This window comes from Chiloscyllium plagiosum, unplaced genomic scaffold (assembly GCF_037043375.1).
Source record: "Chiloscyllium plagiosum isolate Xiang-an unplaced genomic scaffold, Cpla_swu_hap1 HiC_scaffold_36, whole genome shotgun sequence".
Classification (NCBI taxonomy): domain Eukaryota; kingdom Metazoa; phylum Chordata; class Chondrichthyes; order Orectolobiformes; family Hemiscylliidae; genus Chiloscyllium; species Chiloscyllium plagiosum.
In genome coordinates this window covers 29,049,519-29,067,475 of record NW_028270174.1, presented here as the reverse complement: position 1 = coordinate 29,067,475, position 17,957 = coordinate 29,049,519, and the positions used below count along the sequence as shown (strand labels likewise).

Below are 17,957 nucleotides of genomic sequence, written 5' to 3'. Positions count from 1 at the left end.
GCAGCAGTGCTAACCACTGAGCCACCGTGTTGGCCCAATTTCAGGAATCAACATAGTTTTCAGGAATCAACATAGGCGGTATAGTAAGTTTGCAGACGACACCAAAATTAGACGTGTAGTTGATAGCGAAGACATTTACCATAGAGTACAATAGGACTGTGATCAGATGGGCCAATGACCTGAGGAGTGGCAGATGGAGTTTAATTTATATAAATGTGAGGTGCTGCATTTTGGAAAAGCAAATCAGAGCTGGATTTATACACTTAATGGTAAGGTCCTGGGGAGTGTTACAGAACAAAGAGACCTTGGAGTGCAGGTTCATTGTTCTTTGAAAGTTGAGTCAAAGTAGGATAGTGAAGAAGGCATTTGGTATGCTTTCTTTTATTGGTCAGAGTATTGAGTACAGGAGTTGGGAGGTCATGCAGTGGCTCTACAGGACATTGGTTAGGCCACTTTTGGAATCTTGTGCAATTCTGGTCTCCTTCCTATCAGAAAGATGCTGTGAAACTTGAAAGCATTCAGAAAAGATTTACAAGGATGTTGCCAGTGTTGGAGGGTTTGAACTATAGGGAGAAGCTGAATAGGCTGGGGCTGTTTTCCCTGGAGCGTCGGAGGTTGAGGTGTGACCTTATAGAGGTTTATAAATCATGAGGGGCCTGAATAGGGTAAATAGACAAGGTCTTTTCCCTGGGGTCGGGGAGACCAGAACTAGAGGACATAGGTTCAGGGTGAGAGGGGAAAGATGTAAAAGAGACCTAAGGAGCAATGTTTTCATACCAGAGGAAGTGGTGGAGGCTGGTACAATTACAGCATTTAAAAGGCATCTGGATGGGTGTTTGAATAGGAAGGGTTTAGAGGAATATGGGCCAGGTGCTGGCAAATGGAACTAGATTAGGAGGGGATATTTGGTCGGCATGGATGAGTTGGACCAAAGGGACTGTTTCTGTGCTGTATATCTCTATGACTCTATAACACCAAATCAAATGAGATTCATTTTTATTTCATTGCAAACCGAGAAAAACAAATAATTATTTTACATTAAACATTAGCCATATTCAGGCACTCACTCATTCATAAAGCCTTGGTGATTTGTATCTCATCAGTTCACCCACATAATTTATGTCATACAGAGTTGGGTTCAGTCAGATATCTGGAGGTTATTAATAACTAATTATGTACACTAATGTGATATCTCAGATTTACATATACAGTCTAAGCTATATGTTATTTAGATTATTCTTATATTACATTCATAGTTGACTGGATACTAACAGATTAACCTTAAGCTTGTGGGAGTTGAGAAGATGGTGGGAGGGCAGACGGTGCATTTACACCAGCCTCTTACCACAACTTCAAACCCACTATCAGGGAATGGAGGAGGGGGTGTCAAAAAACCCAAAAGAAATTGCAAATTCCAACGCTCAGTTCAACCACATGAATAACAATCCAGGTGGCATGGTGGCACAATGGTTACTGCTGCTGCCTCACAACACTAGTTCGATTCCAGCCTCTGGTAATTGTCTACATGGAGTTTGCACATTCTCCCCCTGTCTGCATCAGTGCTTCAGTTTCCTCCCACAGTCCAAAGATGTGCAGCTTAGGTGAATTGGCCATGCTAAATTGCCCACGTGTTCATGTACAGGTTAGGTGCATTAGCCATGGGAAATGTAGGGTTACAGGGAATGGGGAGGGGGATGGGTCTGGGTGGGATGCTCTTCTGGTGGGTCAGTTTGGGCTGAATGGCCTGTTTCCACATTGTATGGATTTCTATGGAAAAACAATAGAGTTTAGATGGAAGGATCTAACAAACTTGTAACAAATTTCAATTAGTATCGATAGACATAATTTGCATCTGCACAGATACAATGCACTAAAATCGAATGTAGTATTAAATAATAAAAATCTAATTCCCTTTCTCACCACAAAATGAATTGTAATTAGTGAGATGATTATCAAAGATTTAATTTGTAAATGATGTGGGTGTTTTGCCATTACAAGAATTTCATTGAAGTGACTGCACATTTCTAATTACCCAACATGTTTGAACTTGTTATTCTCACCCTTTCCTTCTCATCATTAAGGATTATTTGAAATCTTAGCTTTGGGGAATCACAGTCTGGAAGATCAATTTGGATATTAGCTGGTTATACTGAGATACAAAGAAATGAATCATTTGAGAATCCTGATGACTCCATAAACCTCAAAAGCAATTCTCTGTGACGGCATTCTACAATTCCTCCAATGGCTCAACTAAGAGAGAAAGAGACAGACAGAAGATGCATGTTGAATGGAGAGGAGACTAGAAGTCATATCATCTCGCTCTGCTCTCAAAATCATTTGCAGATGGGTCAAAAGTATTCAAATAATGCCCAGAAACAAGTTGCTTGCCTGTATTTGCTGTTGTGCAACAGCACATGATGTATGTTAGAGTAATATCCCAACAATTAAGGAGAGTCAAGGGGCAGAGTTGAGTATGGTGGTCATTACAAAGGAGAGCGTACTTGATGAACTGAAAGATCTAAAAATTGGTAAATCTCCTGGTCCAGATGGGCTACATCCTAGAGTTGAAAATGTGTTGCTGGAACAGCGCAGCAGGTCAGGCAGCATCCAGGGAATAGGAGAATTGACGTTTCGGGCATAAGCCCTTCTTCAGGAATGAGGAGGGACCTTTGCAGGTCTCCCTTTGCATTATTGCCAAGCAGACTGATTTCCACAAAACCAGTCAGAGTTCTGAGGGAAGTGGCTGAAGAAATAGTGGAGGCGTTGGTTGCAATCTTTCAAAAATCACTGGAGTCAGGGCACGTCCCAGATGATTGGAAAATCGCTGTTGCAATCCCCTTGTTCAAGAAACAATCAAGACAAAAATGGAAAATTACAGGCTGATTAACCTAACCTCAGTTGTAGGTAAAATTCTAGAATCCATTGTTAAGGGTGAGATTTCTAAATTCTTGGAAGTGCAGGGTTGAATTAGAACAAGTCAGCATGGATTTAGTAAGGGGAGATCGTTGAGGAGAAAGTGAGGTCTGCAGATGCTGGAGATCAGAGCTGGAAATGTGTTGCTGGAAAAGTGCAGCAGGTCAGGCAGCATCCAGGGAACAGGAGAATCAACGTTTCGGGCATAAGCCCTTCTTCAGGGGAGATCGTGCCTGACAAACCTGTTAGAATTCTTTGAAGAGGTAAAAAGTAACCTCCTCTCATTTATCTCTCCACCCTTCAGACACTCTGCCTGTATTCCTGATGAAGGGCTTTTGCCCGAAACGTTGATTTTACTGCTCCTCAGATGCTGCCTGAACTGCTGTGCTTTTCCAGCACCTTTAATCCAGAAACTGGTTTCCAGCATCTGCAGTCATTGTTTTTAACAAGTAGGTTAGACCAGTGAAATCCAGCGGATGTTATCTACCTAGATTTCCAAGAGCCCTTTGATAAGGTGCCTCACGGGAGGCTGCTGAGTAAATATTTGAGGTGAGCTATTGGTATGGATTGAGGATTGGCTGACTGCCAGAAAGCAGAGAGTTGGGATAAAAGATTCTTTTTCGGAATGGCAGCTGGCGACGTGGTATCCCGCGGGGTTCAGTGTTGGAGCCGCAGCTGTTCACTTTACATATAAATGATCTGGATGAAGAGACTGGGGGCATTCTGGCGAAGTTCACCAATGATACAAAGTTAAGCGGACAGGCAGGTAGTTCTGAGGAGGTGGGGAGGCTGCAAAAAGATTTAGACAGTTTAGGAGAGTAGTCTAGGAAATGGCTGATGAAATGCAATGTGAGCAAATGTGAGGTCTTGTACTTTGGAAAAAAGAACACAGGCATGGACTATTTTATCAACGGTGACACAATTCATAAAGCCAAAGTACAAAGGGATCTGGGAGTGCTAGTATCGGATTCTCTAAAGGTTGACTTGCAGGTTGAGTCTATGGTTAAGAAAGCAAATGTAATGTTGTCATTTATTTCAAGAGGGTTGGAATGTAAAAGCAGCGGTGTGCTACTGAGACTTTATAAAGCTCTGGTTAGACCCCAAATAGAATACGGTGTCCAGTTTTGGGCCCCACACCTCAGGAAGGACATACTGGCACTGGAGGATGTCCAGTGGAGATTCACACGGATGACCCCTGGAATGGTAGGCCTAACATGCATGGCTTAGAAAGGGTGGACGCTGGGAAATTGTTTCCGTCAGGTGGGGATACTAGGACTCGTGCGCACAGCCTTAGAGTTAGAGGGGGTCAATTTAAACTGGAAATGAGGAAACATTTCTTCAGCCAGAGAGTGGTGGGCCTGTGGAATTCACTGCCACAGAGCACATTGGAGGCTGGGACATTAAATGTCTTCAAAGCAGGGATTGATAAATTCTTAATCTCACAAGGAATTAAGGGATATGTGGAGAGTGCTGGTAAGTGGTGTTAAAATGCCCATCAGCCATGATTAAATGGCGGAGTGGACTTGATGGGCCAAATGGCCTTACTTCCACTCCTAATTCTTATGGTCTTATGGTCTTATTAAAAATAGATATTAGCAAATGCATTTCAGTGTTGAGTTACTGTGAGGAATGTATTGTAAATATTGCTCATTATAACCTATGACAACGTCTATGTCTGTAAATGTAATGCAAATCAACTTAGTTTTAACACTTCTAAAATAAAATTTATGCAATTTAGAAATTTAAGTTTAACTGTCCCAGGATTGCATTGTGACTGATGGACAGATTCTTTAAAAAGACCATTATCATCCCACAGGTGTCTCACACAATTGCCCAGCAATTCTGATGGGGAGACAGCTGTCGCAATAATATCCATTGGAATTATGTGTTGAGACCATGCAGAAACCTCTATGCAGATGACTCTGGGGAATTGTCCAGGAAGTTGAAATTTCCTTGGGCAATTACCCAGCATCTGGAACTGTTCTGAAGTAGCCCCGATTCTGAGATCGAGTCAGAGACTGCAGTGAGTTCTGACTCAGTTAAGCTTAATAGTTATTCAGGAGAAATTGCAGGATTTAAAAGCTTTTCTAACTCCTGGTAAAGTTGAATTCCAGGCTTAAAATCTCCTTCCCACAATCCAGCCATGCAAGACCTGGCAAGCACCCCATTCCCTGTCATAGAGTCCTACAGCATGGAGACAGGCCGGTTGGCCCAAACTGGTCCATGCTGACCAAAATGTCCGTCACTGCTAACCCCATTTCCCTGCACTTGGCACACATTCTTTTAATCCTTTCCTATCAATGTATTTGTCCAAATGCTTTTTAAATGTTGTTAACGTCCCCACCTCAACCACTTCCACTGGCAGCTCATTCCATTTGTGTACCACCCTGTGCCCCTCAGGTTCTCTTTTATTCTTTTCCCGTTAATCTTAAACTGATGCCCTCTAATTCTTGCTTCCCCGACCCTTGAAAAAAGACTGAGTGCATTCACCCTATCCATGCCTTTCGTGATCTTATCTACCTCTATAATATCCCCCCTCAGTCTCCTACACTCTAAAGAAAAATCTTCTATCTTGTCCAACCTCTCCCTAAAACTCAGACCATTGAGTCCAGGCAACATCTTTGTAAATTTCTTCTTTCCAGTTTAATAACATCATTCCTACAACAAAGTGATCAAAACTAAACATAATACACCAAATGCAGCCTCACCAACATCCTGTATAACTACAAGATAACTTCCCAACTTTGATACTCAATGCCCTGACTGATGAAGGCCAGTGTGCCAAAAGCTTTCTTCACTGCCCTGTTTACCTGTGACTCTACTTTCAGAGAACTGTGAACCCGAACTCCAAGATCCCTCTGTTCCACTACATTCTTTAAGGCCCTACCATTCACCATGAAACTCCTATCTTGATTTGACTTTCCAAAATGCAAGGTCTCACACTTACCTATATTAAACTGCATTTGCCATTTCTCGGCCCACTTCTGCACTGATCAAGATCCAGCTGCAATTTCTGATACCTTCCTCACTGTTCACGATACCGCCTGTTTTAATGTCATCAGCAAACTTACTGATCATGCCTTGTATGTTCTCATCCAAATCATTGGTATAGATAACAAACAGTAATAGGCCCAGCCCTGTCAGATCCCACAAACCATCATGACTAGATTCCCTCTAATCCCAATTCCATCAGATCCAATGTTTCCAACTCAACACCCTCCATATTCCCTGATTTGACCCTACCAGGCCCAATATCCCTTTGTCCTTTCCTGTTGGCCATAATCTCCTTTCCTCTGCCTCACTGACCTGACAACCACACTCAATACTGCTACATCTAACACCACCTCTGACCTGCCCCCTAGATTATCATAAGCACTCATCCACTCCCTTAACACACAACTCCTACAACACCCACTTGTTACCCTGACTCCCTCACACAATTGGCAACCTAACCTGTCACCTACCCAGCATCCTAACTTCCTCACCTACCATCTCTTCACATACTGACCCCTGTTCCAAACAGCTCCCAATACCCACTCACTTACTATCTTAACACTACATTTACCGCACATAATAACCTTTTCCCAGAGGCTACAGTTAAATCACAGAATATGGCACTTCCTGCTGAAAAGGGAATGTGGTTTCCATGGAGATTCACTTCTCTGCTGGCTGTGTGTATTTCTGGTTTTGTCTCTGCTGCTTTAGAACACCAGGCTCCCGATCAGGAAATTTTAGGCCAGGGCTTAAGAAAACATAAATGTCTTTTTTTGTCATTGGATTGGAAATAATGGTTTTTGATACTGATTGAAAAATTTGAGCCATTGTTTTATCAGGTTGGTTCACATAGGAATATGTACAATAAAGCCAATGCATCATCCATTCTGTATGTGAAACTACGTTTTGGAACTGAATAACATCAGCTCCAAACTAGGAAGAGACACATCCTCAGTTTCTATCTGGAAAATGTGTACAGACAGCGAGAAGATGGCAGGTATTTTTTCAATTAATTCATGGGATGTAAATGCCAATTGTAAGACCAGTGTTAATTGTCCGTTTTTAAATGCCTTTGAAAATTCTTGGATAAAACTGAAAGACTTTCTTGACCACTTCAGAAGGCAGTTCAGAGTCAATTGCATTGCTGTGGGTCTAGAGTCACATATAAACCAGACTGACAAGGTTGTTAGATTCCTTCCTTCAAAAGTGGAGCAGATGGGTTTTTACAACAATCTTGTAGTTTCATGGTCAATATTATGGATACGAACTTTATATTTTGTGTTTAATTAATTAATGAGTGTAAGATCTCCAACGAAATTTTAATTTCTCTCCCCAAATCATTGGTTGGAACCTTAGGGTTACTAGTTCAGTTACACAACCACTATGTAACCGTATTGCTACTGTAATATTTTCCATGTCCAAACAGGTTACTAATACTGACTGCTGAATTTTCTTGTGGAGGTTGATAGGTATAGTGACTGACAACAATTCGGGTAGAGGATGCTAGAGGAATAAAGGCACATAGCGTTGAGATGCCAGTACATTTTGCTGCCTAATCTTTGACTCTGTTATTATCCACCTTTATTGCATTGAAGAAAAGGATGTGTTTGAAAATAAGCTGACAATCTCCCCAATAGATTATCATCCCATCCATAAACAAGAAAATCTATTTCAATCACTTCTACCCCCTATCATAAAAGGACCCCGAATATGTCAATCCAACTTCCCCCCTGTAGGATGAAATCAATGCACAGATTTGGCCAATCAGATATAGTAATGTCCTTCAGAAATGTCTTGGAATTTGTGTCAGCTTTATACAGCAATATAACTGCAATGAGGAATTGTAAAGTTAGAATCACAGAATCTGAAAGTATTAAAGGAGCCCTACACATGGAGGCCATGTGACAAAGGTGATCCTTTAACAAGTTAATGTTGTCCTTGGTGATTTTTTTCACAGAGGTCGTAAAAGACACAGACTCTGAAAAGTCTAAATTGAAGGGTTTTAGGGGCAGTCTGATTATAGTTAACAGATACTGCCTCAAGCAACAGGTAGTACAATAAAAGGGGAGTGGCCAGTTCTCCCAGCTCAGCTTTCTCTAGTTTGGTTAGGTTTTTAGCAGTAGTGAAAAAAAAGCTGCTGGACCCACAGAAACAGGTCCAAGCGAATGTCTCTCTGACTTCTCACCTGAAAGAACCTGTGTTTTACTTTCCCTTTTGTGCCAAGGCATGTTTATGGGGATTGTTGCAAGTATTGGGAACATTATGTTGGGATAATCTGTTGAGTTTTCGGATCGGTTAAGTTATTCTGTATTCTGTTCTCTTTTGTCGGTGTTTCATCCAGTAATTTTGTAAATAAGTACTGTTTTATTTAAAACTAAGTGGTTTGACTAGTTGCATCCCTCCTGAACGTCCACTCTACATCAGCTTAAAACAATTAGCAAAGTTAGGGTCTGGGCTACCTTCTTGAGGGGGTTTTGAGGGGGTCTGACCTGGTCCATAACAGATTGGGAGCTTGTCCGGGATATGTTCTATAGTTCTGATTTGGGATTCGGGTTGTTGGACTTGAAGGCAGTGAGTGGTAGATGTTAGTGTCTTTTGTTCCAGGTGTTGCATTTGATTGGTTTAAACAGTGCTTGGGATAGCAAGGGCTCTTTTAGTCACCAAGAGTTTTCTGGAGGTGGAAGAAGTGACCTTGGGGGGTTTTGCAAAACGTGATTAAGGCCAAGCTGCTGGAATTAGCAGACAAGCTGGAGTTGGAGCTACCTCCTTCCGTGAGGAAAGGAGAGATAATTACAGCAATAGCTCAGCATTTACATTTGCTGGAAACACCATCAGAATCATTAGGGATGGCTAAAATTCAACTGAAAATGAAGCAACTTGAGTTAGAAGCAAAAGACAAGGAAAGGACAACAGAAATGAAACACATTGAATTACAACTAAAAGAAGAGAAAAGAGAAAAAGAATGAAGCAGAGCAAAAGGAAAGAGAGGGAAGAGAGAAAAAGAAAAAGGGAGGAAAGGAAGAAAGAGGAGTTTGAACTTCAGAAATTGGCACTTAGACAAGAAAGAAGTGTGGTGCTGGAAGAGTCGGTCAGGCAGCATCTGAGGAGCAGGAGAATCGATCTTTCAGGCATTAGCCCTTCCTCAGGAGTCCTGATGAAGGGCTTATGCTTGAAAGGTCAATTCTCCTGCTCCTCAGATGCTGCCTGACTGACTGTGCTTTTCCAGCACCACACTCTTCAACTCTGATCTCCAGCATCTACAGTGCTCACTTTCTCTCATTTAGACAGGAAAGTCAGCTTAAAAGGATGGTGATGAAGTCCAAAGGTAAGCTTCGTGAGGAAGAGAATGAAGATGAGCAAACCCATGGTAGCCAAAAGCCTGGTGTGATGAGAAGAATGTGCAAGCCTTTTTCATCTCATTTGAAAAGGTGGCTGAACAAATGTGGTTGCCAGCGACCATGTAGGTTTGTTGATTTAAACAAAGTTTGTAGGTAGAGCTAGTGAGATATTCGCAATACTATTGAGGAGGTATCTGGGCCGTATGAGGATGTGAAGAAAGCCAGCTTAGGTGCATATGAGCTTGTGCCAGAAGCCTGCAGACAATGTTTCAGGAATCTAAGGAGGGACCCTGGACAAACCTACACTGAGTTTGAAAGGATCAAACAAAGTAATTTTGATAGGTGAATAAGGGCATTGAAAAGACAGCAAACCTATGACACTCTTAGAGAGACGATTATTTTGGCGGAGTTCAAAAATTCACTTCCTTAAGTAGTGAGAACTCATGTGGAAGAGCAGAGAGTTAAAACAGCAAGATTAGCAACTGAAATGGCTGATGGTTATGAATTGGTCCATGAATCAAAGTTTGGCTTCCGAAATCAATTTCAATCCGCGAGGGACAGAAATGGGGGAGAAAAGAGAAATCTTGGCGTGGAAAGGGAAAGGTAGACCTCGGTGACGATCATAAAGATAACTTACCACAGGTAAAAAGGAAACCTTTGAAAGGGAAATAGAAGTTAAAAAGCTCCAGTGTTTTCACTGCAATAAAATAGGCTACGTGAAATCACAGTGTTGGTAGATTAGGAAAAGCACTGGGAAGCCTGGTGTAGGAAAATAGGATAAGCCAGTGAATTTTGTTGGAGTGGTAACGGAAAGCACAATGGAGGTTAGAAAGGTGCACCTGAATGTATAGCCCGGTCGGAGATTGGTTAAGGAGGAAGTGCCAGGTCTTCTTAAACCATGTACCTGTGAAGGTAAAGTTTACTCGCATAGACTAGGGGCAGCAGGTAAAGAGGTTACAATGTTAAGAGACAGAGCATTCTCTCTATCTGTGATGTTCAAAGATGAGGAAATGTGTATCTCTGATGACTATTGCCAGTAAAGGTACTAGTAACGGGAATTCACAGTAAGACAAGAAGCGCTCAATTATGTAGTGTGAGGTTAGCGTGACCAGTGAAGAGTGGAGAAGTCGTGATAGGAGTACTGTACAAACTCTCAACTCCAGGACCTACAATTTGTCCTTGCTAGTGATATAGCTGGCAAGTAGGAATGCTGCCCACTGTAGTTGAAAAGCCAGTGGAAACTCAGGCAGCTGAACTACTGAAAGACACATATCCTGGAACTTTTCATGACTGTGTGGTAACAAGGTCACAAAGTCACCAGTTGAAACGGAGAGATCAAAGAGTACAGAAAAGAAAGTTGAAGTGGAATTGGCAGAGACCCTGCTTGAACAAATGATTAACACAAACCAGGAGCAGATAGATGACACAGCAGACATCTTTAGCTCAGATAAATTAACAGTTATAGCAGAAAGATGAAAATTTAAAGCAAGTACATCAAAAGGTATACACAGAGAAAGAATCTGAATATATCCCTGAATGTTACTATCTCAAAAATGCTGCCCTAATGAGGAAATGGAGACCATCACATATTCAGGCAGATGAGAAGTGGGCAGAAGTTCATCAAATCATATTGCCAGTGGGGTATGGAAAGGAAGTGTTGACAGTGGTGCATGAGCTATCAGTAAGGGGTCATTTAGGAGTGAGAAAAACTCACCTAAAATACAAAAACATTTTTACTGGCCTGAATTGCACAAGGATGTAGTTGAGTTTTGACAGACATGTCATATATGTCAGGTAATTGGAAAACCACAGGCAGTAATAAAACCCAAACTTTTAATGCCTATTCTTGCATCTGAGGAACCTTTTACCAGAGCCTTAATTGATTGCGTAGGATCCCTACCTAAAACATAAAGGGGAATCAGATTTGTTAACAATAATGGTTGTGTTGACTAGATTTCCAGAAGCCATTCCATTATGCAATATCCCAGCTAAAGAATATTAGAGGAATTGCTCGAATTTTTCACTTGATATAGACTACCGACATAGATACAATCTGATCAAGGGTCAAACTTCACATCAAAATTACTTAAGGAAGTTATGGACAGTTTAGGAATAAAACAAATCAGATCTACTGCATACCATCCAGAGTTGCAGGGAGCGCGAGAAAGGTGATATCAGACATTAAAGACCATGTTGAGAGCTTATAGTCAAGACTATCCAGATGATTGGGGTAAGGGAATTCCATTTGTACTTTTTGTGATTAGAGATGTACTAAATGAATCGACTAAGTTCAGTCTGTTTGAATTAGTTTTTAGGCATGAAGTGATAGGACCATTCAAATTGATTAAGGAGAAATTGTTAAATCAGAATTCAGAGACCACATGTTTGGACTATGTGTCAAATGTTTGGGAATGATTAAATAGAGTGGGAGAATTGGTTAGACAGCATTTGAAAGTATCACAGCTTACAATAAACAGGAAGCAGACAAGAAATCAAAAACTCACAATTTTGCTCTCGGAAATAAGGTGTTAGTGTTACTTCCAGTGATAGGTGAACCTTTAAAAGCAAGGTTTAGTGGACCTTATCAAGTCAAAAGGAAATTGATTGATGTGCACTATTTGATAAGGACTCCAGACAGACAGAAATCTCACAGCGTGTCATGTGAATATGCTCAAAAGGTACTTTGACAGAGAAGGAAAGCAAGAGGAGAATGTGATATTGGTCATGTGAGATATTGTGGTGTGAGATATTGTGTTATAGGCTATCTTCATTGACTCACTCACTACATTCATTAATATCGGTTTCCGTTCATTCATTCATAACCCCTTACTAACCCACTATTTACTATAACATGATTTCATCCATTCATTCGTAAAACCGCGGTGCTGTAGTTGCCGAAGTTAAAAACTTTCCTTTCAATTCCAGTACTGCATTTCCACACATTATCAACAAACAGAACAATACCATTCCCATCAAGTCTCCATGAAACATTATAATATTAATTAGCCCTTACCCACCAGCTCCTGGACCCGAATAAGTACCTTTTAACTGGGCCATTACCACTTCAAGAAACTAACAAAAACAATGCTTGCATGAATGATTGAAACTCACACCAGCAAATAAATCTCACCACACAGCAGCAGCAATCAGTTTAACGTTCTTTATTCTTTTATTACAATTTCTAATTTATTTAGAGCGTATAGGCCTAGCATTTTCACTCACACTTAAAAGACAAGGGAACTGACACCTCTTGATCATGTAAGCGAACCAGACAGACACCCTTCATCACATCAGGAGTAACAGCCAGCACTCAGCACACCTTTTAACCCATCTCCTGTCTCCCAGGACTGAAGCTCTTCAAACCTCTGTCCACTATAGAATGGAACTTTAAAAATGTCAGAACTGTGTATAAAGGGCTCTTGTCAGAACTGTATTTCGAGATTCTGAGCCGCCTCGAACTTGTGCCGTGATAACCGAATAAAGAGGCTGTTTTTGCCGCTCACCGATTCCCGGTCGGTGTTTGAACACGATCCCACAACTTGGCGGAGTTGGGTTGGATCGCTGGGGTCACCGTCTAAAGTGACTGGTCACTGACAGTTCTTCGAGGGTAAGAAGCTTCCTTCCTGGAGTTGAGATCTAGTCCCTGATACCACACTGAACCTTTTGTGAGTTAGCTATTACATTTCGAATCCCCCGTCTCAGATCGGTTCACATAGTTGACAGCAGGATGATCATGAGTGACCCGGGGAAACTGCCATAACTGAGGAAGAAATGCTGTGGCAGTTGTAGAACTACCTTGAGATACAAGGTAAAAACAATGACTGCAGATGCTGGAAACCAGATTCTGGATTAGTGGTGCTGGAAGAGCACAGCAGTTCAGGCAGCATCCAAGGAGCAGTAAAATCGACGTTCATCAACACATTCCACCCTGACCTTAAATTTACCTGGACCATCTCTGACACCTTCCTCCCCTTCCTGGACCTCTCCATCTCCATCAGTGACGACCGACTTGACACTGACATTTTCTACAAACCCACCGACACCCACAGCTACCTGGATTACACCTCTTCCCACGCTACCTCTTGCAAAAATGCCATCCCGTATTCCCAATTCCTCCGCCTCCGCCATATCTGCTCCCAGGAGGACCAGTTCCACCATAGAACACACCAGATGGCCTCCTTCTTGAGACTGCAATTTCCCTTCCCACGTGGTTAAAGATGCCCTCCAACGCATCTCGTCCACATCCCGTACCTCCGTCCTCAGACCCAACCCCTCCAACCGCAACAAGGACAGAACGCCCCTGGTGCTCACCTTCCACCCTACCAACCTTCGCATAAACCAAATCACCCGCCAACATTTCCGCCACCTCCAAACAGACCCCACCACCAGGAATATATTTCCCTCCCCACCCCTCTCCGCCTTCTGCAAAGACCGTTCCCTCCACTACCTGGTCAGGTCCACGTCCCCCTACGACCCACCCTCCCATCCTGGCACTTTCCCCTGCCACCGCAGGAATTGTAAAACCTGTGCCCACACCTCCTCCCTCACCTCCATCCAAGGCCCTAAAGGAGCCTTCCACATCCATCAAAGTTTTACCTGCAAATCCACTAATATAATTTATTATATCCGTTGCTCATGATGCGGTCTCCTCTACATTGGGGAGACTGGGCGCCTCCTAGCAGAGCGCTTTAGGGCACATCTCTGAGACACCCGCACCAATCAACCAAACCGCCCCGTGGCCCAACATTTCAACTCCCCCTCCCATTCTGCCGAGGACATGGAGGTCCTGGGCCTCCTTCACCGCCGCTCCCTCACCACCAGACGCCTGGAGGAAGAATGCCTCATCTTCCGCCTCGGAACACTTCAACCCCAGGGCATCAATGTGGACTTCAACAGTTTCCTCATTTCCCCTTCCCCCACCTCATCCTAGTTTCTAACCTCCAGCTCAACACTGTCCCCTTGATTTGTCCGGACTTGTCCGACCTGCCCAGCTCCTTTTCCACCTATCTACTCCACCCTCCACCCATGGATTGATGCCCTCAGAAAACTGCTGGTTTTCTCATAGAAAATCTCTCTTGAGCACATTCTGCTTCTTCTTATCTTTGCGCACTATGGTAAGCTGACTTATGACCAGTGATCATTGAAAGCTTCTCGTCCAAACAAATAATTCGTTTCCAACCTACTTGCAAGAGAAACTGGATGGAAAATATTCAGCAAAGGACATGCTGGCATTCTGCAAATATTCCGTCCTACTCAAAAGTCACTAATGACATAGTAGGAAGGCATGGCTCCAATTGGAAATGGTAAACCTAGAGTCCTGTCTTTTCCAGTTAACTCTTTCAATCATGCACCCACTAACAAACTATACATGGCAATCTGCTGCAGCACAAACTTGTCACCACTCTCACTCTTCCTGCTTCACAACTACATGTACACCTTTATGCTAATGTCCCTCTCTCTCTTGCTCGAGCTCAGTCAGAAGACTTGGTTTTTATTATGAGACAGTCTGACAATGAAGATGATGCACTATCTCTTGCTCATATCTTAGCAACATAGAAATGAGCCTTTCCTGTGACTTTGATCATGAGTTTGATGGAAATGCACTGGGAAATGCACTGAAGACAAGTTAAGTGCTGAGGATTAGGGGTTGCAGGAGACTGAAGGATGAGCTAACTGAAGTGACAGCTCAGGTCTGCCTTCTGCTAAAGAGGGCAGAAATGCAGACCACCAACTCCAACATAGTAAGAAAATTAAGTTCAGTGCAGCAGAAAATATATTGGGCTGTCTCTGGTAACCTCCAAGTAGTGTCCCTCCTGAAAGGATACTGCATTGCTCACTTATATGGTGTTTCGTACTTGGCATAAACACTGTTAATCATGGAGTGTTTGTTTATTACAATGACAGTGTAAACCACACCTCTCACCAACCCCACCTCGCTCACCATACAGGAGTGTATGCCATCAATAATAGATAATTAAAATGCAGCATTGTAGACACTATGTAAGTATCACCTTTGCCTTGTTTGGCTGTGAAATTGATTGATATGAGGTTCACTTGGGTCACCAATTTCCTAGAATCTATTTTGAAAATGGATAACTGGGATTATGGATCTGTCGCCCAGGCAGGAATGGTCGTACAATAGGAACAGAAGATCATTCATATAGGCAAATATTTTGAATCCCTGTGGCCTCCTGAATCAAATTCCACTCTAGTCCAACAGAGTAAGCTGGCTGGCCAGCCTTGGTGGACACTGAGGTGTAGCAGTCTACAGCTGGGTCTTTTTGGGCTCCCTTAGGCCCGAGCTTCATACGGTCATGAAGTATGAGCAACTCATGAGCCATGGCATTTCCTGTGTTGCAACGGCTGGGATTGTAGAAGCACTTGAGTAGGTAAGAGAGCATTTCCAACAATTGGGAAGCACAGTGCCAAGAAAAATAATTTATTGGCCTTTCTGTATACATTTAAATCTATAATATAATTTTGAGATTCTGATGTATATTGAGGACTCTTGTAGTAGCCATTGGCTTTGTAATGTTAGGTGACTTGAATATCAATTTGGTATTTTGGCAGATACTGTTGATTGTAGGGTAGAATGGCTGGAATACAATAAGATAGGGATGGAAGTGTTGTTTAGTGAAATAATTCCACAGAGACCAGTATCCTGTCACCAAGCCACCCTTTATTTACATGTGGAGAATCCTTGACAGTGATCCACCTCCCTCAGAATGAACAGAACTTCTGACACTCCTATTTATATCTGTCAGCCAGGGCTCCCTGATGGGACTAGATTAACAGCCCCATTCAGGGAACTCACATTCAATGAGGTCCACCTGTTTGACATCATTACAATCACTACCTTGGGCTGAAATTCTGTTCTCTTCTCTTCAATGAGAATCAATTGAACAATTTTGGTTTCAAGCAGCATCTATACCAGGCTGTTTTCTCATCATTCTCAATACCATCATCATCGTTTACTGAGATCATTGTCCAATGGTGAATTCACTTTTTCTTCCGAGAGGAGGGCAAAATTAAGGTCACCCCTCAGTCTCCGACGCTCCAGGGAAAACAGTCCCAGCCTATTCAACCTCTCCCTATAGCTCAAAACCTCCATACCTGGCAACATCCTTGTAAATCTTTTCTGAACCCATTCAATTTTCACAACGTCTTTCCGATAGGAAGGAGACCAGAATTGCACGCAATATTCCAACAGTGGCCTAACCAATGTCCTGTACAGCCGCAACATGACCTCCCAACTCCTGTACTCAATACTCTGACCAATAAAGGAAAGCATACCAAACTCTTTCTTCACTATCCTATCTACCTATGACTCCACTTTCAAGGAGCTATGAACCTGCACTCCAAGGTCTCTTTGTTCAGCAACACTCCCTACCATTAAGTGTATAAGTTCTGCTAAGATTTACTTTCCCAAAATGCAGCACCTCGCATTTATCTGAATTAAACTCCATCTGCCTCTCCTCAGCCCATTGGCTCATCTGATTAAGGTCCTGTTGTGTTCCGAGGTAACCTCCTTTGCTGTCCACTACACCTCCAATTTTGGTTTCATCTGCAAACTTATTAACCTCTTATGCTCACATCCAAATCATTTATATAAATTTCAAAAAGTTGTGGACCTAGCACCGATCCTTGTGTCACTCCACTGGTCACAGGCCTCCAATCTGAAAAACAACCCTCTCCACCACCACCCTCTGTCTTCTACCTTTGAGCCAGTTCTGTATCCAAATAGCTAGTCTCCTGTATTCCATGAGATCTAAACTTGCTGTCCAGTTTCCCATGGGGAACCTTGTCGAACGGCTTACTGAAGTCCATATAAATTACGTCTACTGCTCTGTCCTCATCAATCCTCTTTGTTACTTCTTCAAAAAACTCAATCAAGTTTGTGAGACATGATTTCCCACGCACAAAGCCATGTTGACTATCCCTAATCAGTCCTTGCCTTTCCTCGGATGCTGCCTGAATTGCTGTGCTCTTCCAGCACCACTAATCCAGAATCTGGTTTCCAGCATCTGCAGTCATTGTTTTTACCAAACACATGAACATCCTGTTCCTTAGGATTTCCTCCAACAACTTACCCACCACTGACATCAGGCTCAATGGTCTATAGTTCCCTGGCGTGTCCTTACCACCTTTCTTAAACAGTGGCACCACGTTTGCCAATCTCCAGCCTTCCGACACCTCACCTGTGACTATCGACGACACAAATGTCTCAGCAAGAGGCCCAGCAATTACTTCCCTAGCTTTCCACAGAGTTCTAGGTTACACTGATCAGGTCCTGGGGATTTAGCCACTTTTATCCATTTGAAGACATACAGCACTTCCTCCTCTGGAACATGGTAATTTTTCAAAACGTCACCATCTATTTCCTTACATTCGATATCTTCCATGTCCTTTTCCACAGTAAAACTTTCTAAAAGAAATCATCCATTTACAGAGGATAGCCCTTGTCTCCAAAAAGACAGTCTTTAACTTTCTGTGTTAAGTGAATCTGTTGTGAATGACTGACAATATTAATACATCAAGGAGTCTGAAGAAAATGGCAACAGATCTGTTTGACAGACGTATGATACACTGTCATCAATACAACTGTGAGAGGATTGACATGAGACCAGTTGTAAGATTGGAGGAGTTACAGATACAGGAAGGAGACCAGGACACACATTTTAAAAACATGCATGAGAGTTTTAAAATAGAAAT

The 17,957-nt window shown here is 42.4% G+C and overlaps 1 protein-coding gene across 1 annotated transcript in view; it reads left to right on the top strand.

The window, feature by feature from the left end:
* The first annotated feature begins 6,652 nt into the window (after positions 1-6,652).
* LOC122539349 (ETS-related transcription factor Elf-2) overlaps positions 6,653-17,957 on the top strand; it is a 190,340-nt gene continuing 179,035 nt past the window's right edge. Inside the window, exon 1 of the mRNA XM_087980054.1 lies at positions 6,653-6,904. The gene's annotated coding sequence lies outside the window, so the exon portion shown is untranslated. The remainder of the gene's footprint in view (positions 6,905-17,957) is intronic.